This window comes from Typopeltis vanoorti, chromosome 5 (genome assembly GCF_054136105.1).
Source record: "Typopeltis vanoorti isolate ZY-2024b chromosome 5, IOZ_Tvanoo_1.0, whole genome shotgun sequence".
NCBI classification, from domain to species: Eukaryota; Metazoa; Arthropoda; class Arachnida; order Uropygi; family Thelyphonidae; genus Typopeltis; species Typopeltis vanoorti.
The window spans coordinates 75,239,272-75,260,591 of record NC_143553.1 but is presented as its reverse complement, the minus strand read 5'-3'; the positions used below and the strand labels follow the sequence as shown (position 1 = coordinate 75,260,591).

The window sequence follows — 21,320 nt, the reverse complement described above, 5'->3', positions numbered from 1 at the left end:
CACATCAAAAAATAACCCTATCAGCATATGCCGATGACATCACTGTAATAGTCCGAAATGAAGAAATGACAGTAACCGAGGAAGCACAGTCTATATGCACAAGCCTCAGGGGCCAAATTAAATTCTGCCAAAACCACTGGCAGATGGAAGGCTAGAAACAATTCCGTAGTCGAATGTACCTGGTCAAGAGAAGGACAAATATTCTTAGGTGTACTTGGCAACACCAAAATATATAATGCAATGAACTGGACACAGCTGCACAACCGTTTCAAAGAGGTGTTAAGTAAATGGAACAACATTCGTTCCATGTCTAATAGTTAATAAGTATTAATAGTTAACCAGATGGCTGTGAGTGTGTTATGACTTACACTCAAAGTACTCACATCCCCTGAAGAATTTCTCCACCACATTCAAAAGGCAATCAAACGTTTCCTCTGGAGCAATACTAACTGAACAACATACCCCGAACTCTGCAAGCTACTCAGTAAGAGAAATCAAGGCCTGATTTCCCTTGAAAACAAGATTAGATCCTTCGGGATAATTATCCTTCTCAAGACACTTCAGTGCAATCATACGTATGCAACCACCTTCGATCACATCACAAAATCATCCACCAGAGGACTTACACTTTCCATAATCCTCCGAATGGGCTGTTCTGCACCATCTCCTCCTAAACGACCTCATTTTTACAGAGATGTTCTACAGCTGTGGAAAAACACAGAAGTTTATCACACACTGACAGGGTCAACAGAGTCAGCTGTACTTACAGAACCACTATTTTCGAACAGAAACATAACAAGTCTCACAACTGGCCAGCCCTTTCTTTTCCCTACATGGAACTGGGCAGGAATAAGAGTCATAGGGGGACCTCCTAACCCAGACCCTAAATTGGAAAAAATTCCCAAGCCTACCAATGAAGAACCCCAAAACTGAAAAGCAATATCAACAGATGCAAGCTGCTATTATAAAAGCCTATCCAGATATCGCTACACCTCAGGGAATCCGTATTCCTTCTAGAAACTGCTCGTAGCCGATATTTCATCTTATACAATCTGAAGCCTCACTTCCAATTCCTCCCTCCAACTACAAGAAAATATACCACCTCCTCATGTCAGTGCCTCCAACTTCGCCATTCGTATATTCATCCTAACCCTCTCATCTACAAGGCTGCACATGCCATTCAGTTTTCAGTGGAATCTTCCATATAAATCGAAGTGTGCCAAACCAGATTCCGACATACAATGGAGACTATGGCATAACATCCTACCAACTCCTTCTAAGCTCTACAAATTTCAGCTCAGAGAAACGGATCTGTGTCTATTCTGTGAAGTTTCGGGTACCTTAGAACACACATATCTAACCTGTCCTGCAAACAAAGTGATGATAACCTATATCCTGAATACTGCCTCTAGCACCTGTAACTATGCACACAGCCAAGAAGACTACTGGAATTTAGTCCATACAGAAGAAATCAGACATAGAATATGCAATTTCCTCTTCATCTCCGCTAAGGCCGTCATCTACAGCTTCTACCTAAAACACACAAGAAATAATCAGCACCCATCCATCACCGAATCGGCACAAACCCTCATGTATAGCCTCTGCGGAAGCTACAAAGTAGGCTTTCACTGGAACTTGATTACTACAAAGAAACAAGAGCTGTCGCGAAATTCATAGAGGAGTGGAACCCAACTGCTACCCTGTTCTGGATTGACGACAACAATACACTTCATCCGAGAAGAGTGAAACTGAACTGTAATGTTGATTGATTTATTGCATTTTCTATTGTATATCCGAAAGGAAAATCTTCCTTTCTCTGTAATATATATGTAGAAAGTTTTTACCTTGGGTATAATATATGTAAAGTTACCAAGTTATTTTAAATATAAACCTGTTTTTTTTACTCCATTTCCCAAGTAAGCACACAGACAAGTCAGTCAAGTTTGCGCCTACAAGTGTGCCAAGTCTAGCTGACCCTGCACGTAGTGCAAGTCCAAGGCAACTCGTGGTATATGTATATATATATATATATATATAGTCCTTTTCTTACCTATCTTCTAATGTATATTTTATTTTATCAAATTGAATAAAATATATATATATATATATATATATATACTGTATATATATCCAGAGACTAGTTCCAGCTAGTCGCCGAGTAGAGTAATTGTTTATATTATTATCCCCCCCCACACACACACTTGTCGGTTGTTGAGGTAGTCGATTTTTTTGGCACAGAATCCTGCAATTTAACAAACTCGACTGTAGAGTACACATGATCGTATAAAAATAAGTACTGAATGGAATTAGAATATCGTCTTGTATCTATTATTATTATTATTATTATTATTATTCCTGATACCTCCAAGGAGTCCGAAGACTCATCGTGGGAGGACATCTACAACTGTCTCTGCACCTAACCTCTACTACGAATCATCTCTATCAACGCCATCTGCCGCCCACCTCCAACACCACCACAACTAGTAATTTTTGTCTGTGAATTGCGTGTGTTCTGAAGTATAGTTTAAATGTATTCAACCTGAACTTTAGTGAGAAGTGGCTCTGTCTGCTGATTTCAAAACAGTTGAGGCTAAAGAGTTGCCTTCTGTCTCTGGAGAGTCCAAAGGTGTTAATGCATTTATTAATTTTAATTTTAATTTAATTTATTGTTTCCTTCTTTCATTTTTATTGTCAATGAAGTTAGTTTTGTGGTAGAATTATTAGATTAAGGAGGGCGTTATGCACGTTGTTGCTGTCGTGACATTCACGTGATGTAAACTGAAATGTTATGTATACGTATATATATATATATATATATATATATATATATATTTTTTTTTTTTTTTTTTGTAATTCCTTTAAGTAATTGTAGAGTGATTGTCAGGTGTTTTAAAGGAAGAGGTTACTGCTGATTATTTGTTGAATTTTGATTGAAATTGGAATGCAACCATTTATGTTGCGCGATAAATTGTATTTGCAGTACTTCCCCTTCTGGGTATCAATTCGGAATAGCTGAAGTGCGTGACATTTCTGTGTTTAGTAAATGATTTTTACTCTCTTTAAAAAAAAATAAATAAATAAATAAATAAATATTAATTAACTTTTTAAAGTCCAGAGTGTTATATTTGTGGTAAGTATCATTTACTGTATATGCAAATCTAAAGTTTCATGTCTTATAATAGAGTACATTGGTATATAAAAAAAAAACTGTTACATGTATGTATGTATATGTTAATAACTGATATTTGAAAGCACACAGCATCAAAAAAAAAAAATAATAATAATAATAAATTTAAATAAATAAATAAATAAAAATTGACAACAGTAAGTTGTCAATTTTTTAAGAGATATTTGAGTTAAATTGAAAAGTGCCATTAAACAGATTACACTATCAGGCAAATTTCAAAATGCATTTTATTATTATTTTTATCACCATCATCATTAAACCACTATAAAATCCTTAGACTCATAACAGGGATTCCACACTTCCTTACATTCATAAAAATTGGGAGAAAAAAAAAACAACCATCCACTTTGTGTATTTTGTTCATTTTGCCATTTCATGGTAAAATGTTCTGTTCTGAGCTCAACAAAACAATCTTGACCTTTTTATTTTTTATGTGGTTTCTACTCATGAAAGGTTGTAAGCCTATAGTATGTTAGTACTGTGAGTAGGCCAAGGAATTTTTATTCAATTATTTTTATATTTTTACTTTTGTATTTTTTATTTATTTTTTACAGTCCAGAACTCTGCTCTAGAGACAAAAAAAAAAAAAAAAAAAAATTCCGATTAACATGCTTGTTATACCTGATACAAAATTATGTTCATACTTTAATCCTAATATCCAAGTGCAAGTAGAGTTTGCATGTGAAGTATCTTCATGACTGTTGACTTCGCATCAGTTGCCTCAGTATATATCAACAGCTTCTACATACGAGTAGTTCAGTTGTGAAGTCATTTCATGTACAAACTTTATGTATGCATGAATAAAGGATTAAGAGAAGATTTATTTTTAGAGGTGTAGGAATTTTGTTGTATTTCCAAATTTTATTCATCGTTGACCATGCTATCTATGTCGAGTGTGTGTATTATTGTTGTTTCCTAGTTGGCTGAGTGGTTAGCATACCTGCTCTCCAACCAACAGGCTGTGGGTTCAAATCCTACTGTAGGTATAGATGTTTGTGATTGTCATTAGGTGGGAGATGAATTTCATTGTCCAGTGTGAGACCACTGTCCCTGTTTATTGGAGACCTGAAGTGGCTTGAAAATGTTCCATTTTTGGTCTCTAGAGTAGGGTTTCCGGACTATGGAAAAAAAAAAAGATACAAAAATATAAAATTGACAAATATATATAAAATCATTAACCCATCCATGGTACAAAATGTACTATAGGTTTGCAAATAACCCTTTGTGGGTGGGAACAACATAAAAAAAATGCTCCTAGATAATTAAAACAATTAACTTGTTCTATGATTTCCTGATTATTATCTCTGTATCTTTCAGGTGTCTTCCAATTTTTATTCTTTGTTTCACTTGAATTTATGATCGTATTATAATTTGTTCAAGTTTCTTGTAATTTTGCAAGCTGGTTGGAGATTTGATTTGTTATCTGTTATAATTACTACATCATCTGCATATGCGATGTGTGTTTGCTTTTCCATTGAATTTTGCTCCTTTTGTTGAGAGACAGTATTTCTTTAATAAGTTCTTGGATGAAAATGTTAAAAAGGCATGGGTAAAGTGGGCATCCTTGCACTCTTTGATTGATTTCAAATTTTTTAGTTGTGATATTTTTATATTGAACTACTGCGCTTGTATTCTGAATAGTTTGAAACGAATCTTAGTGTTTCAAAGTCTGTGTTTTTCTTTGTACATCTACCTACACAAATTCCTGATAATCCTCTTTACTCCTCAAATATTCTGAATCTCTTTTTGACCATTTATCCTTCCAATTACCATAGTGGTGACTTCTCTCAGCAACTCAGACCACAACCTTGTGCAAGTCTCCTCTCTCACCGAACACTTTTCTTCAAACCACTCTCAAGTGGTTTGAAGAAAAGTGTTCTTCAAACGTGTTTTGAAGTGTTCTTTGGTTTGAAGAAAAGAAGAAAAGTGTGAAGTCTCCCTTGCATTCTCTGGCACTACAAAGGTGCCAATTGGGATGACCTCCAGAATGTTTTCTTCTCCTTTCCTGGTCTGACTATTGCTTCTGCTCATCCAACCCCAACATCTGACTCCAAACAAGTCACAAATTATCCTCACTTGCATTGAAGGCCTTCATTCCCTATTCTATTCAAAATCCTTGTCCACTTTCCAGGCTCTGGTTCAACAACAACAACAAAAAAAAAAAAAAAAAAAAAAAAAATAGCAAAGGAAAGAACAAAGCTTACTGTAGGTGGCTCACACTAAACACACTAAATCTGTTTCTCCTCTTCCCCTTTTATTCCATCTGCCTCTGTCTTCTGGAACAACCTTCTTTGTGAATTATTTCCAAACAATTACAACCAGCAACTCTTCAAAAAAAAAAAAATTGTTTTGTTTTGTGAAAGAGACATGCATTCAATCCTATGTATAGGATTGAATGCATTATCGGGTATTGTTTGAATGAGTGCAGCATAGTCAAAGGTCTTATTGAATAACAGTGGGAAGGAAAGAAGGATGGGCTGGCAACTGCTTATACACAAAGATATATTAGGAATAAAGGTGCATCAGTTCTAACTTTGATAAAAATTAGTCCATCTATAAATCAGTAAGATGTGGTTATCAGAGGATTAGATATTCACAGGAATAAAATATGAAGGTTATATAATTTTTATGAAAATATAAAGGATAAGAAGTGGAGTATTACTGTGAGTTGGGTGCACACTCAGTGAAGAATGATAGGAAAGCAGTAGTGATATTTTCAGATCATTATCACTATTGCTAAATATCTAAATATTAAATATATATATATATATATAAATGCTAAATATTATTATTTTTGATCTCCACAGAGTCATAGGACTTATCGTGGGAGGTCTATCTTAGACAACACAGTCTGTCATACCACTCTTTAAACCCGTTTACTGCCTGCAGATTCACCACTCTGGCAATGAATTCCATGGTCCAACCATCCTCCATGCTTAAAAAAAAAAACACTGCTCACCCTCCTACTTCCCAACATCCAGGGATGGCTTCATTATTGCCCCTTCCCCTTGTTCTACTAGATGAAAAATCTCTCCTGTGCAAATCTTGTAACATCTACAACCTTTGTGCCAGCAAAGGTTGGTCGATTGGTAGAGCCTCTGCTATTAATAGCTCACGCAAAAAGTTAAGCAAGTTTGAGTGCGGTTAGTAGTTGGAAGGAGATCAGTCGTTCGATGCTGTTGGCACACTCTTCCCTTGATGAGTCTTTGGACTCCCTGGAGGTATCACATAATAATAATAACTGGATAGCTTCATTCAACCCAATGACAATATCTTTGACATAATAGTTAAAAAGCAACACTCCCAGTTTAATAAAGAAACACATGGCTTCATTTCAGCAATGTAATTACTAATTACTTTATTACTACGTGATAATTACGTTATTACATAGTTATAAAAAATCATGAATTACTTTTACACACGTCAATCAAGAGTTCACTTACGAAAAATTCATTTCTCTAACATTGGATTTCTTTAACATTGAACAGGAGTTTTTGCTTTCTTAAGGTTTCTGCCTGGTTTCTGAAGAGAACCATCCAGTTCAGAACAGCTGTCAAGCCAGTGAAACCTTATCAAATGCACTAATAAAAGGTGAATATATGGATGATTGGGCAGTGTTTGTGTTTTTTTTAAGTAGTGCAAGCTAAGGCAACTCTGATGGTCAAAGATTTTATTCTTGAAAGCTCTCAGGTCAAATTTACGAAACCTTCTTAATTTCTACAAACATTCAGATTTGAAATAATGTTGGATCTTTAATATTTATTTCTATGCCCTTTCAAAGTCTTATTTGGATTTGTTATGGTTTAAGCAGCTTTTGTGAGCTTCTGTGTAGGCCAAAAGTCAAACTGGAGTTTTGTCTTTAATACATGATTTCATAACTTTTTGCTATAAATGTGATGTAATTATTGCTTTTATACACTGGAATAGCTGCTGTTTTGTGCTGAATTTGTTTCACTGATTTTATTAAAAGAAATCATCTGTGTATAGTTTTATATATCATATCTATTCTGAATTGGTTAACAAAGAATGTGTATGAATCAATTAAAGATGCCAAGAAATTATTATTATTATGTGACACCTCCAAGAACTCATCGAGGGAGGGCACCTACTCTACAACTCTGTCTCCATCAACTACATTGAACTACATGGTGTAGTTGAACTACACCAACACCATCTACTGTCAACCACCACCACTAGTATTTTCACATACATTCGCAAACATCCATGCCCATGGCGGGATTCGAATCCGCAGCTTTTTGGCTGTAGAGCAGATACACTAACTACTCGGCCAACCAGGCCAGCAATTATATTCTTGGTTTAATCCTTTATCAAAGTGGAAGCAAACAAAGTTTGCATATGAAGGAACTTCATGACTGGGTACTTGTATATAGAGGCTAATGACTTCACATCACTTGCTTTAGTATGCCATAATGCAAAACACATATCCTTATGGACATGTATAATGCTATGCATTATGGGAAGGGTCGCTACACGGACTGGTTTTGACCTTTATTGAGGTCTCATCAGTGAGATACTAAGGCAAGTGATCCAAGAATATAATTTATAGTTTTAGTTAGCCTTAAACTATATCTGTTAATTGCATATAGTTGTAGGCTGTTTTGTATGAAGAAAAATTACCTTCATATGAGATTGGTTAGCCTGGCTCAATTTCTGTTAAATAAACTCTTATAAAGGTTCTTCGCATCCTAGACTGTATTTTTCCAACAAAAAAAAAAGATATCGGCATATTTTTCCAACACAAAAGACATCATCATCCACTGAGCTACAGAGGTTCAATTATTCCCATTTCTCATTATTTGAAAGTAAATTATAACCAAAAAAAAGTTTTTTTTTTCTCTTGCTAATAATAACCAAAAAAACAGCTTTGTTAATTCTGTTAAGTCAAATCACAGTGATATACATCACAGATCATCACTTGATCTGTATCTCGTTGAAGTTACTTTACTTGTAAACTTTGTTTGCTTACACTTCGATAAAGGATTAAACCAGGAATATAATTTCTTAGCATCTTTAATTTATAGTATAACCAAGTGAAAAACTTTTAACAGTGTGTATGAAGTAAGGCAAGAATTAAATTGAATATTATATTGACTTTTATAAAATCACAAGAAGTTTACTTTGATTATAACTGTATTGCATTGTTCATTAATTGTCATCCCACAAAAATTCACTCAGCCACCATTCTTCTGCATTAAAAAGTCTGCCTCTCTCTTCCTTGTTTCTTTGCCATTATTTATCTTACAGGAATAAAAGTCATTTGCTTTTTGTATCTTAGAATGTCTGTGCGATTTTTGTGTGTTTTCTGTGTTATTTTAATTATTATTTTTAAGATACGATAGTGTCCACATGGCATCGAATAAAAAAAAAAATGGCAGCCAGGTTGCCATGTTTGTTTAAGAATTTTGATATAAAAGAGTTTATGCAATATCCTGTCTGTGAGATGTATGCTTTGTGAAGAGCAGTTGGAGTCTGGTTAGATGGTGAGCGTGGAGTAAATATATGCAGAAAGTGTAAGGAGAATGAGGATCTAAAGCGTGTTTCAGGTGGCGAGAGTGATATCATTAAAGAAAGTCAGAATATAGAAAATAGTGATGTGATAAGAAATTGCGAGGTGGTACCAGATAGGTGTGAGAGCGACGTTGAAAGTGTAAATGAAAGTAAAAATACAGAACAAATGGATGATTTAAATTATATGAAAATGGTGAGAGATGCAAGTAGTGAGATCGCACGGTTGAGCAGAGCAATATATAGAGAAAAATGGCAACTGGAGCGTATGCAAAAATGTGTACCGAACGTACCAACTAATAAATGGCAAAAGTCTGATAAGAAAAATAAGAGAATGTTCGTAAATGTAAACAAAATGAAGGAGCGAGTGCTGTACGGAGATTCGTTATTAAGAGGTGTGATAGTTGAGAGTTTGACGAAATCGTAAAAACCAGGTGTGAACATAAAGGATGTCAGCGTATATTACAGCGCAAAAACAGAGGGTGAAAGAAATGATAGTCGTAGCAGGAACAAATGATTTGAAAGAAGACAAAATGGAAATGATAGAGGATGTGAGGGAATTACTTGAGTTAGCAAAAGAGAAGAGTGAGAGAGTTATGATGAGTATTTTACCGCGGTATGACAGTGAAGTGTTTAGAAGGAGGGCCAAAATTGCCAATGACTTTATGCGCAGGTTATGCATGGAGAATGGTGTGGAATTTGTGGAGTGTGTTCGATTGGCGAAAGGATTTATACAGGGTGTCCCAAAATTCACGCAAGATTTAACTTTAGCGCCATTTGTGCAGTAAAGTGTTGCCAATGAGAAAAAAAAGATAGCATGACAGCTGACAGTTTAGGGTTATTAAAAATGACCACACACAGCAAAGAGAGTTCATCGAATGGATTATGGAACAACAACAAGTGGATGCTTATTTTTCGAACCAATTCATCTTCAGCGATGAGGCTCATTTTCATCTTGATGGCTTCGTTAATCGACAAAATTGTCGCATTTGGGGTTCAGAAAATCCACAAGTGATTGTTGAGAAACAAATGCATCCACAACGTGTTACTGTTTGGTGCAGATTTTGGGCTGGAGGCATCATCGGTCCATTCTTCTTTTCAAAAATGCGGCTGGTAAGGCAATAACAGTTAATGGTGCTCGCTATTGTGACATGATAATCCAGTTTTTTGTGCCTAAATTGCAAGATATGGATGTGGACCGCATGTGGTTTCAACAAGACGGTGCCACATGCCATACAGCCCGAGAAACAATTCAATTACTGCACGAGTCATTTCCTGGTCTTGTAATTTCCCGTTTTGGTGATCAGAATTGGCCGCCCAGATCATATGACTTAACGCCTTTGGACTTTTTTCTTTGGGGTTTTTTTGAAGTCTAAGGTTTATGCCAACAAGCCCACGACCACCCACGCCTTGAAGGAGGAAATTGACTGCTGTATCAACGAAATTCAGCCACATTTATGCAAAACGGTCATGGAAAATTTCGACAAAAGAGTGCGTATGTGCCAGCAAAGCCGTGGAGGCCATTTACCCAATATCCATAACCTGCATAACCCTATACTGTATACTTTATGAATCAATAAGAAATTACAATTTTTAATTAAAAACCTGTGTTTTCTATCAAAATTACTTCTTGCGTGAATTTTGGGACACCCTGTATAAGATGGATGGTTTACATGTGAATGGATTTGGTGTACGGAGGCTTGAAAAAGTGTTGATGAATGAAGTGGAAGTGGATATACAGACTCAGGAAAACCAGATTTATTAAGGGGTTTGGGGGGGAGTATATATGCAGAATTTAGAGAGGCAGTTGAGTGTATGAATGAGTATAATATACCCGAGCGAGTACAAAGGACAACAAATCAGAATGGGATAGTTAGTATAAGGCATCAAAGTAGGGATGGGACTAATGGGCTTCTGCAACTCATGTACACTAATGCCAGGAGTATAATTTTTTGGCCTTGGTTGGCACTTCCAGGCCATAGGTTGTTGGTATTAGTGAAACATGGCTGACAGAAGATGATAAAGCTAGTGGAATTGAATTTGACAGGTGTTGCGTCAGGAGTGACAGGGAGAAGAAAAAGGGGGGAGGAGTGTTATTGATGATAGCTGATGAGTTGCAGCCAAGGAGTATAGAAGTTGAATTGCAGGATAGAGAAAAGAGCACATTTGAGGCTATTTGGTGTGAGATAGAGGCTAGCAGAACAAAATATACAATTGGGTGCTGCTATAGACCAGGTGATGGAATAGATGGTGGGGATAGTATGCATAGGCAAATAGAAGAAATGAGTGGAAGAAGGGTAATTATTATGGGGGATTTCAATTATGGTAACATTGACTGGAGGGAGGAGAGGGCACATGGGAGGAAGGAATTGGATTTTATGGGGTTATTAAGGGACAACTATCTGCAGCAGCATGTAATGGAAAATACTAGGGGGGCAGAGAGTGCTTGACCTCGTAATCGCATCTGAGAATGTGGCTGTAACGAACATGACCATGTTGCCACCAATTGGTGAGAGTGCTCATAAGGTCATGACTTGGGAGGTGGCTAAAGGAGTGGAATTTACAATTAAGACAAGGTTCATGTGGAATTACTGGGCTGGTAAGTATGACAAGCTTAGGAATATGCTTGCCTCAGTGCCATGGCATGTAAAACTGCAAGGGCTGGATGTTGATAGTGCATGGGAGGTGGTTAGGAAGTGTTTGCAGGAGGCAATGGTTACTGTGTACCAAGAGTCTGAATAATAAATCAAGTAGCAGTTAAATGGATGAATAACACCATTAAGCTTGAGCTGCAAAAAAAAGAAACAATTGTGGAGGGAATTTAAGGAGAAAGGTGACTAGCAGGTACAGGAATAGTATAAAGCTCAGGCCAGAAAGGTAACAAGGATGGTAAGAAAAGCAAAAGCGGATTATGAAAGAATATTGGCCATGCAGGCCAAAGAGAATCCCAAACAGTTTTTTCAATATCTTGCAAGTAAAAGGAAAAATGTTCATGGCAGAATGATTTTAAAAAATGCTGAAGGGAGGGAGATAACCAAATCAGTCAATATAGTGGAATTATTGAGCGAGCACTTTGCAAGAGTATATCATCCAGGTGGTGACATTGCTGGAATGGAAGATCCAATGCCTTTTACTGGAATTGTGATGAATGAAGTAGCGGTAAATAGTCGATTACAGAACCTCAATGTCAATACATCTGTGGGATTGAATGGTATACCAGCTCATGTCGTACGTGAAGCGGCTAAAGAATTGTCAGTGCTCTTGACCATTTTGTTTAATTTGAGCCTCAGGTCTGGGTTAGTCCCAAGGGGGGTGGGGGGGTGGAAAGAGGGGAAAATAGTTCCGCTGCATAAAGGTGGTTCCAAGGCTGCTGTTGAAAATTACCGGCCAATAAGCATAACAGGAATCGTTATCAAGATCTTGGAGAAAATAGTCGAGAGGAAAATACAAGATTGGATAAATGAAAATGGGATACTGTATCGGGGACAGCATAGTTTTGTGAAGGGTAGGTCATGCCTCAGTAACTTGCTCACGTATTATAACACAGTGACGGCTGAACTGAATAAAGATAATTTGTTTACAGTGATTCTACTGGACCTTGCTAAGGCCTTTGACAGGATACCACATGGAATTCTAATCAGTAAATTGCAGCATATGGGAATGGACATAGGGTTGGTGAGATGGATAGGAGGGTGGTTGACGGAGAGATATCAGAGAGTGGTTTACTCGGGAGTAGAGTCCACAAGACGGCCTGTGACTAGTGGTGTGCCACAAGGATCTGTTCTTGGACCACTACTGTTTTAATGTGTTCATTAATGATATAGGAAAGGATCTGAGAGGAACAGTTCATTTGTTCGCGGATGATACAAAGTTGGGTAGGGCAATAGTGAATGCAGATGTCAAAATTTTGCAGGATGATTTGGATAGATTGGAGGTCTGGGCTAAGGAGAATGGGTGTCAATTTAATGTGGCAAAATGTAAGGTTATACATTTTGGAGTGAAAAGATTAGCAGCAGTTTACTACATTGGTGGAACTGTACTCCAGGAAATTGATGAGGCAAGAGATTTAGGAGTGTTGGTGGATAAAGAGTTGAAGTTTAGGGGCACATTGCAAAAGTGGCCAAATCAGCTCATCAAATCACTTGGTTGCTGAAGAATACTTTGACGAGCAGAGACAAGTATGTTATTGTTCCTCTGTATTGAGCCTTGATAAGACCCCATCTAGACTACTGTGCCCAGATTTGGTCACCTAGGTTTCTTCTTGATTGGGAGGAGGTTGAGAGGATCTAGAGGCGAGTGACCAAAATGATATAAGGTCTGTGGAATGAACCTTATGAGAACAGGTTGAGGATTTGTGGGTTGCAGAAATTGGTTGATAGGCAGAGGAGGGGAGATATGATTGAGAAATTCATATTACTGAAGGGTTTCTATAAAATTAATTCAGAAGATATTTTTGAGAACGGGGCTGGTGGTGGGAGGACTAGGGGACATCCATGGAAGCTGGGCAAGAGTATGGTTAGTAAGGGTGTTAGAGCTGGGTTCTTTACTTTTAGAGTGCTGAATGAGTGGAATAAGCTGCCAGAGTCTGTAGTGGGTGCTTTGACAGTGAATGAGTTGAAGGCAAGGTATGATAGATACTGTGTGAATGTCGAATAGTTGTGATAAACAGGATTTGGGGCCTCCTTCGATGAGTCTAAGAACTCCCTGGAGTTGCCCATAATAATAATGTTAAATCACATAAAGTCAAATCATCCATACTCCATACACTTAGAGATTTCATCGTCCATTATCCAGTTTTCCTTTAAAATACAACAATGATGCTACATTCTATCCAATTCATTTACTATTCCTATCACTCTACTAATACAGTTATCCAGCCACAGCAGAAAAGCAATTTTTTAGTTAAATTATTGAAGGATTGGATAACTGAATTCAGAAGAAATAAAAAAAAAAATTTTTAAAAATCAGAATCGCTGTATTCAGAAAAAAAAAAAAAAATAGAACTGTTGGTAATACATCACCAAGTCCTGATTTTTTAAATTTTTTTTAAATGTTGATTTTTTGAGGTGTAACTTTGTTGATAGGCAATTTGTATGTGCAATTTTTAACTCCTGTAAGATACACATGCTTTAAGATTAGTTAGTGCATTTTTACTATATTATTATGATGTTTGCTGATTTTGTTGTATTTAATACATTTGCTAATATATTTTCTGATGTTGCTAAATTAAGATAGTTGATAAAAAGGACACAAAAATCCAGCAGAACAATAGAGCAGCATCAGCAGCTAATGATAACATGGAACCCAGAAACAACCTTTGTATTAATGACATAAATTAAAACAAACTAACATATGAAATTTCCAGATTAAAAGGAATTAATTAAAAATTAACCAAGGAGTTAGGGGGGAAAAAAAGCATAGAAACATTTACAAGTACTACGACAGGAAAAGAAAAATAAAGAAAAAACACTATAAAGCAGTAAAACATAGAAATTCATAAGTTATTAATAAATAATAAGAATAACAAGGTAAGTAAATTAGAGTATAAAAAAAAGTATAAAAAAGATTATAAGAAAAAAGAAGTAATATGGTATATTACTTCTTAATGATTTCATACTTAAATTTGTGCTAGATGACTGTCACTTTCATGCTTCCTGGAAGCTAAAATAAAGGATGTCTCATGTTAGAAATATGTTTTCTGGTTTTCGATACACACACTCGCATGACAATGAGTAGGCTCGGACGTGCCTGAGATCGCTCCACTTTTTACCTTGATTTTGTGCAGTGTTGAACAGGAAAACTGGATGTAACTAATACCGACTTATAGCTTGTGCAGTGCTCTTTCTAACAGTGAATTTTGGACCAAATATGCTGGTCAGACTGTATCCATTGTTCAGCTATCCTTAAAGACAACATCCCTCCCATAAGAGGGGATACAAATGTCACAAGGAACAACCCTCTGAAGTATAATTCAGTGGAAGCATCACTTCTAGAAAAAAGCAGCAGAATTGTAGGAACATTTTCTTAAACTTTGTTATAATGCTACAACTTTCATTAACACTAAGATGGTGGCACAGGACGAATTAGTTTGTAAAAGCCCTCAATTTGCTGCATAACATTGCCAAAGTAAGCAGTAATTTAAGAAATGATTTAAAAAAGGACATATTAATTGCAGTGAGCAAATTAATAAAGGTATTTAGTAAAATGAAAAATGAAATAAAAGTATCATAAGAACTTCATCATCAAATTCCTGCCATGTATCCTCAAGGGGTATACAGGATATGATAGTACTGCATGAAAAATTTACATCATTACTAACTTCCTATATACAATTTTCCTCCAAATCAGTCTGTTACCTGTTCAGACTCCAACATTATCAGATCTTATATTTCTATCTTCTAAGGCACTTTTTACCGTATCAACCTACCTATATCTTGGTCTTCCTCTGGGTCTTTTTCCTGCCAACCTGGTAGAGAACACTTGCTTTGCTAATCTTTCCTTGCCCATTCTGTTTAAGTGACCATACCACCTGAGATTAGCTCTGCTAATGCATTCCTGGATGCTGATAATGTCTAGTTCTTTCCTAATATCCTTGTTTTTAATATGATATTGCCATTGATGCTAAGCAAAGAACTGACATCAACATCTCCAATTTTGATATCAGGTTTAATACCAATTTCCTTCATAATGTGATCCATATAGATAAAGAATAACAGAGGGGATAACATCCTTGTCTGACAAGGATGTTATCCCCTCTGTTATTCTTGTTTGACTGTCACCAGATTTAACATTAAACTGTCTTCCTGTATCTCCTTTAGTTCTAACTGCTGACTTACAACTCAAATAAAGATTAAGTATTGCTTGATATAATACCCTATTGACACCATATAACTGTAGCGTATTGAACAGCTTCTCTCTTGGCACCTTGTCAAATGCCTTTTCCAGATTTACAAAACTTAAATACAGATCTTTGTTATATTCCCATGCTTTCTCAACTATCTGTCATAAAGTGAAGATCTGATCCTGACAGCCTCTGTTTGGCCTGAATCCAACTTGTTCTTCACCAAGCTTTTCTTCCACAATCCTTCTCAACTGTTTCTCAAGCATACTTGCACAAATCTTACTAGGAACACTCAGTAGAGAAATACTCTATAATTCTCACATTCAGTTTTATTTCCCTTTTTATATATGGGTACTTTGAGAGCTCTACTCCAATCATCCAGAATTCATTCCTCTGTCCAGGCCTTCTGAGCTATGCAGTGCAACCACTAACTCTCTAATTCTCACATTCAGTTTTATTTCCCTTTTTATATATGGGTACTATGAGAGCTCTTCTCCAATCATCCAGAATTCATCCCTCTGTCCAGGCCTTCTGAGCTATGCAGTGCAACCACTAACTCTCCAATTCTCACATTCAGTTTTATTTCCCTTTTTATATATGGGTACTATGAGAGCTCTTCTCCAATCATCCAGAATTCATCCCTCTGTCCAGGCCTTCTGAGCTATGCAGTGCAACCACTGTAAGACTTTTATACCTCCATACTCGAGCATTTCTGCTTAAGAATATCATCTACTCCTGCTGCCTTTCGAAATTTCAGGCCATTGATGGCTTTTTCTACCTCAAGTATGAATGTGTATTCCTGACTGCATGCCTGGTCAGTGCTTTTTACCACTGTGCTAACACTGCTTGTTTCATTTAGCAATCTTTCAAAGTAATTACTCCATACTTCAAGGATATCCTTTTCTTCAGTTTTTCTTGTCACCTTTATCATCTCTAATTCCTTTTACAGCACTCTTTCCTCCATTTCTGAGCCTCTTCAACCACCTCCAGAATATCTTGCCACCTATTGTGTCATTCCTTTTTATTTATTAGTATGTATATATCTCACAACTTTACCTTTATTCACTTCTATTTATTCTCTTGTTTTAACTACGCTTAAATTCCTAATTTAAAATTTGGCTTTGGTGCTGGTTGCAGAAACACTGTCTACACAATTTGGCCGATTCCTAGATTGATCAAGAGCATTAATTACTTAGACAAAGGGTATGCCTTGGGCAGAAGACAAATCCTTTGTTTCGACTGTCTGGAGTTACTTCCTGATAAGATACTGGCAAATTTGTTTCACTGTGCCAGCCAACCATTAGGTTAGAAAGACCTCTTAATCAAGGCAGAACTTTTAGATAGTATGCAGAGATAATCAATCTATCATTAATACCTAGTACTGAATTGTCTATATCACTTTCATTAACTATCATTTGCAGTTGTATTTTAAACATGCTATTCTGTTCCGATTAAAAAATGAGTGGTGCATTGAATTCATTCTCAGGCCAAGAATCAGGTAAAATGCACAGTACATTTATTGAAGTCATAAGAATACATATTTACATTCATACACTCTACTAAAATATTGTCATTCTAAGTTAGGGAGTTGTTTAAGACAACTGAATTTCAAATCACCTAGATTCAATCATGAAACCTCTCTATAAAATTAAACACTGTATATATAAATTAGCAGGAAGCAAGAATAAGGCAACACCTATAGTATCAACTATTAAGAAAACAGATGGCTCCTACACAAAAACTTAGCAGAAACTGCAGCTATTATAATTAACAAGTTTATTCCTGATGGTGACGAATCAACAGATGAAGAAATCCACATAACTTACAGACAAAGAATGGAAATAGACATAGACACTCCTTATAGTGATTTATTTACAACTGTGCTTACAGTTAGAAGTAACAGCCAATGAAGAACTCTTTTAAAATTGCAAAGTGAGCATATGAGAAGAAAGTTGCCTTCAAGTTCTGCTTGATTTCAACCAATCAATCAAGTAGCAGGAAACGAGAGAACAGATCAGCTGGCTAAAGAAGTGGCTGTAAACAAATGACTAGAAACAAGTTGCCAAAAGTACTCAAAATTTGCTATAAAAACACTTGCTGAAGAAATCAGCCTAAACTTGGGAAGAAGAATGGAAAACATCAAAAAACAGATCAACAACAAAAGAATTCTTGCCAAGTATCAGAAGTAGACTCCAGCTGAAAAAACATGCCATCTCTCTCTCTAGATTTAATCATGCTACTAATGGGACATGGAAAACTAAGACACTATCTACACAGCTTCCGTATTCTGGAATCCCCTCATGCATTTGTTGTCCACACCTTCAACAGACTGTTGATCACGTTCTTTGACTGTCAGCTACTGGATTCCATCCGGATGCCCCTAATAATACATGCCATCACTTCTGGAGACAAGTGGTCAGTCTCAAAACAGAGACTTATCCAAAAATATTACTCAGAATTAATTAATTTTGCCAACAAGATCAACTTCAGTTTGTAATGTAACATAAATTACTGATATATTTATACTATATACTTCATACAATATGTATATATAAAAATATAAATATGGGTGTAAGGTTCAGAATACGTACATATAGGTGTAAAAATATAAATGCAAATATGAATATTGATACAAAAATATAAATGTTAATCAGTACTTGGAAACTACATAATATATTGCATTGTATGCAATAGAGCATGTAGGAATAAATTGCCTCCTGGTTGGGTTACTATTTGGAGGAAAACACACACACCACTTGGAATAAGAAACTATTTTTCACTTTCTTGACTAGTTTCGTGAAAATACTTTTGATTCATTTCATCAGGATAATTACATGAATAAACTAGAAAACAAGTAATAACAGTTATTAAGAACTTTTGTGAAAATATTTGAATGTGAATAACAATGGGAAGCTTGCATTCGCTATTATGCTGGCTGCTGGTTCGTGGATTGCTGTATGCTACTGGTTATATGCGTGTGTTGTGATGAATTAATGAAAACCATTGATCCCTTTGCACTATAGAAGATATTTCATCATTTCAATTGATTCTTTGAATGCTGTTGAGAAAAAAACAGTAATCTCTCTGTGGACGATTTTTGTTTGTTGCCATGCTACTTGATGCTTTGTTTCAGTTGTATGTGCTGCCAGCCCTGATTTGTGTCGTCATTCATCCTCAGTCATTTCATTCATTCTCAGTATCAGCCTGTCTATCCTATGTATGTAAACCACAACTACAGCTGATCTTGTAGACACTTGATTTTTTAAGTGGCAGATGTGGAGGATTCAGGTGATTAGAGATCTTGTTGATTGATTTGGTAGAAAGTGAACCTTGAGATTTTGTTGGCAAGGCAATCTTTTGTCTATAACTGATTGTATATCTGGGAGAATCTCTGCTCCCAAGTTTTGGTTTTCTTGTTCATCTGATTGTTTTGTAGGTTGTAGAATTTTTTTATTATTATTATTTTTTAATAATGTTCTGTTGTAGCCATTTTTTTGGTAGGGTTGAACTCAGATATTTTAGCTCTTGTTTCCTTTTCCTATGTTAGTGGAAATTAATTCTGTAGGCCCTATTGCAGGGGTGTTCAACCCGTCGATCGTGGAGCGATTTTTGGTCGATCTCTTGTGTATTCCTCCTTACTTACAAATTTCATTAAAACTGAAAACATAATATTTTATTTATCATTATTTTGTATTATTTTTAATTCGCTTTAAGCGTATTGCTATTATTTATTTATTTTTCGTTAAAATTGTCAAAGCAGTAATTTTCTTATAAGTCTGGGTAAATGAATTAATTTGGATCAGTGGAAGTCTAACAGCGAGCTGAGCTGAGTGAATACGATTATAAGCAAAGTGTAAAAACTCGTTTGTAGCTTAAATATTAAATATTCTAAAGCACATTACATCAATTTTTTACTTAGGTTAAGTCACATGTGAATATGGTAAAAAAACAGACTTTGTTTGTCTCGGTATAGTTTGTAGTAAATGTTTTTGTAAATAACTCTTTTGAAGCTAACTATATATACTGCTTTAATAAGAATATGTTACAGTGTTAAAAACAAAGGCAATGTTTTTTTTGCTGAAGCTGTACATCGTGGCATTAGAAAGATTGTTATTGAAACTTATTGTATGAGAAAGGCTTGCAGGCTCTAAGTGTAAACATCTCTGAAGTCAGTCAGAAAGAGTTCAAACAACTTTCTGATGGCTGGCAACTTATAATCAAAAAAAAGCAGAGGAGAACCAAAGGCATGCCGAACTTGAAACTTAAGATGAAAGACTCATACTGATTCTTTGGGGGTTGCCAAACTTCATGCGAGGTCTCAGAGGAGGCCTAATAAAAAGGGACTGAAGCAAGCAGAAGGGGTCCCGGTTCCAGAATTCCTGTCAGAGAGGAGGCCGCCCTTTCCAGAGGCGCTGTCAGAGAGACTGCCCAGATCCACGTTGCTTGAGAGAGGAGTTTCCCCCTTCCAGAAAGGAGCTTCTCGGTTCGAGACATCGCTAGAGAGAGAGAGAGAGAGAGAGAGACTACTTCTAGGCGCAGACAAGGTTTCAAATTGCTGAAAGGAAGAGTTCCAAATGCCGGAGAAAAGTTTCCCGGCCAGGTTAATGTCAGACATTCACCAGTGTGTTGCGTTTTCATTACAATTTGATGAATCAAACGATTTCACAGATATTGCTCAGTTAATGGTATTTATTCGCATGGTATTTCAAGATTATTCAAGTAAAGAAGAACGTTTGAAAATTATACCATTATTGGGAAGGACTAGGGGAGAAGACATTTTTGGCATTTGATGAATTTGTGAAACAACACAAATTTCCGCTTTTTAAACTTATCTGTTACTACTGATGGTGCTCCTGCAATGATAGGTAATAAATCAGGCTTCATTTCATTATGTAAAAATTCACGATGACAAATATCCAGATTTTTTAACATACCACTGTATTGTTCACCAACAAGTACTGTGTAGTAAAAGATTAAACACAAAAGAATGTTTGGGATGTTACATTTAAAATTTCTGTTCGAGGAAAAGCCCTGCAACGGTGGTTATTTAAATTACAGGCAGATGATGATAGGAAACTTCTGTTGTACAATAATGTTCGCTGGCTCAGCAGAAGTCAATTTTTAGAAAGATTTCTTGCATTAATTAACAATATAAAAGATTTTCTTGATGAAAAAGGAGATTATTTAAATTAAGGAGATATTAAATCCCACATTGTTTTAAAACTGAATAAGAAACTCAAAGATTGGAATCAGAGAGTTTCATGCCGAATATAGTAAACTATAAAGTATCAGCGACCACTAGCGTGAGCTAATGCAAGTGACCCTAGTACGTAGTACAATACCGGAGAACTCGCAGCAAAGTCGGTAAAGTTCTGATCGCTATTCTTAGGTATTTTCCATAATGTAAAAACACATTTCCTAGGAAATGTATGCTGTTATTACATTATGGTGGGAGGTCACTACCCAGACCGGTTTCAGCCTTTTTTGAGGCTTCATCAGTGAGTAGGTAGAATGGGAGTTCATGTCTTTCATCATCAGCCTTTGGAGTATAAAGATTGCTGAGGGTCAGCAGGTAGTAATAGGGGAAGTTAAAGAAAGGTAGAGTAGGATAGTAGGAGGTAAAAAGAGGCCTCAGTCAACCTGTTAGCTGTATAACCCAGAGGTTGTGGCTAAAAGGTCTGTAAAACATAATCTCATTACACCTGTTCTAAAAAAAAAAAAAAAAAAACTTAAAATTTACACTTCACTTTACCCGAAAAACATAAC

The 21,320-nt window shown here is 36.1% G+C and overlaps 2 protein-coding genes across 4 annotated transcripts in view; one reads left to right on the top strand and one right to left on the bottom strand.

The window, feature by feature from the left end:
- The window catches only part of por (Protein-serine O-palmitoleoyltransferase por), a 277,914-nt gene that overhangs the window by 255,949 nt on the left and 645 nt on the right, over window positions 1–21,320 (bottom strand). The window lies entirely within an intron of this gene.
- Window positions 2,869–21,320, top strand: part of LOC150106545 (transmembrane protein 243-like) — a 95,884-nt gene continuing 77,432 nt past the window's right edge. For 2 of the 3 annotated variants that reach the window (XM_090392520.1, XM_090392521.1), the window contains exon 1: window positions 2,869–3,130. The gene's annotated coding sequence lies outside the window, so the exon portion shown is untranslated. The remainder of the gene's footprint in view (window positions 3,131–21,320) is intronic. The other variant, XM_090392522.1, reaches the window with a different exon arrangement.